Source organism: Nestor notabilis, unplaced genomic scaffold (assembly GCF_000696875.1).
Source record: "Nestor notabilis isolate BGI_N333 unplaced genomic scaffold, ASM69687v1 scaffold13794, whole genome shotgun sequence".
Lineage (NCBI taxonomy): Eukaryota > Metazoa > Chordata > Aves > Psittaciformes > Psittacidae > Nestor > Nestor notabilis.
Genome location: NW_009925245.1, coordinates 3,020 through 5,474, shown reverse-complemented (window position 1 = coordinate 5,474; position 2,455 = coordinate 3,020).

The window sequence follows — 2,455 nt, the reverse complement described above, 5'->3', positions numbered from 1 at the left end:
TGCCCCTCTGCTGCCAGCAGCTCGTGCTCAGGGAGCTGCCTGTTAACACCAAATACCTCAGCTGCTCTGCCTGCCCCTGAAGCAGGCTTCCTCTGATGAAGAAAGCAGTGACCAAACAGCATTTTAGGGGTGCAAGGCATTTACAATAAAAGCATTTCAGAGAAAAGAGGTCCTAAAACCACTAAGCAGGCAGCATGCACGTCTGGTTTGCCAGGAAACCAGCCATCTGCCCAGCACATATCCTTGGAAATTAAAACCTTATGCAAACTTCTCTGCCTCCAGGCCAAGACCTGCCACAACCCATTCCCTGTACCCACCAACCCTTCCTCCCCAGCCCTTAATTTAGCATGTGCTCCCACTAAAAGATGCTCCACCTTCCTGACCTTCCAGTTCCAAGCCAGGCAAAGAAAGCTTGCATCCTCCTTTGGGCATGATCCACTTAGCAACAGCTTCTCCCACTGCCTTTTACATCTGCCCTCTCTAAACCTTTTACATCCCTCCCTTTTCCTAAAGGAGTTTTTAGAATCACAGAATGGTTTGGATTGGAAAGGACCTAAAGATCATCCAGTTCCACCCCCCCTGCCATGGGCAGGGACACCTCACACTAGACCATGTTGCTCAAGGGTCTGCCCAACCCGGCCTTGAACACTGCCAGGGATGGAGCATTTACCACTTCTCCGGGCACCCTCGCAATAAAAAGCTTCTTCCTTATATCTAACCTAAAATTCCCCTGTTTCAGTTTGAACCCATCACCCCTTGTCCTATCACTACAGATGAAGAAATCGTCTAATTAAATTAGGTCCACATGGTCACAAGGGGGAATTCTAACCACCTGCTGCTGCTCTGGGCAGCTTGTTCTTGAGCTTGTCCCTGCAATGACACAGCCATACGTGGGAGAGGATGCCGAGCATCCCCACAGCTGGGACACCCCCCTTGACATCTGCCATGTCAGCGTGTCACCCGCTCCAGCAACAGAAAGGGTGTCACAGCAGGAGCTGCCATTGTGTTGACACTTCCCAGCTGGAGCCTCGCAGCTCCGAGGTGCAATGAGGCACCACTGGTACACAACTCCCTTCAGCGCCTGGGGAATCAGAGCCTGCAAAGGTACTTGAAGGGGGAAAAACAGCATTAAATTGACATGTTGCAGCCAATTTATCAGGTGCTTCTGTTTGAAAACCCCTGACAAAACTTGCTTTCACAACCACTTTAAAACTCTTTGCATCTCCCCACCTTTGAGGCATCAGGCTGTGTCCCTCGACAAGGGCTGTGCTGCGTGCAGCTGCCTGCCTGCCGCCGCACATTAGGTCCTGGTACATCAGCTTGTTGTTTCCTGTCTGATTGCGCTGCACTTTCTAACGATGCTTAAGGAGTCTTAGCAACAGTGTCAGGATGCACTTCCCTATGTGAGCAGCGGCAGCGCGGGCTCGCCTGGCTGTGTGCTGTGTGCTGTGTGCTGTGTGCTGTGTGCTGTGGCGTGCCTTTGGAATGCAGCCGAGCTGATGGCTCCATGGCACCCAGCAGCAGCAGGAGGCACAGGGGACCACTGCTGCACCCTCCCAGAGATGAAATCTAGGGCTGGCCCCACTCCTGTGGGGTGCAAACCTGTATCTCTGGCCACAGCTCAGCTCGGGGCAGGGGAAAGCAATCCTAACTGCTTCCCCTTGCTGCCGGTGCTTTGGGTGATGCCACTGCATCTATCAGAGTGGGAACGGCTACGTGGAATCCTTGTCTCGGTGTTCCCTTGACCCTGCTTGAAGCCAGCCCAAGACATGTCACTGGTTGGCACTGAACTCTGCGTGTCCCACTGCCCAGGCAAAACCCAGTTCCTCCAAGCCATAAGACCACAGGAGAGTCCAAAACCCCACTGCAGGGATGAACAAACCCAGGCAGGTTACTCTGACCTCGGGCTTCTGTCTCCCCACCCCATTTAGTGCCGCTGATTAACACCCTGAGGCTTGGGGTAGCATTTCCAGGGAGTCACATCCCTGTTACAGATGCTGTGACACTACCAAAAATATGCTTTTTGCTAATGCAGCTAATCCTGGGCTACTAAACCATACTAAGCCATCTTAGCATAAGCAAACCAGCTTTTGCTGGAGAAAATATGCTTTTGCTGGGTGTCTGTGCACCCACAGCCACACACCAGCTCTTGCTGGTCAGGAGTGTGACTGTCAGGCCACTCTATGTGAGATTCTGCCTTCTCCCCAGTCTCTCTTCCCAGTAGCCCCTCTTCAAGAAGAGAAGAGTCCAAGAGCTATTAAAGAGGAGAGGAATTAAGGTGACATGTGCATGTCCCCCCACAGCTGCTAATGGAAATGTCACACTGCAAACCTGCAGTGATCCCAGCGTGCTGTGAACACTTGCTGGCCTGGCAGCATTGTCTCCTGTCACAAAGTGACTGGCTCGGTGACAGGGGACAGCCAGTTCTCATATGTCTTCATGCAGCCAGGAGGAA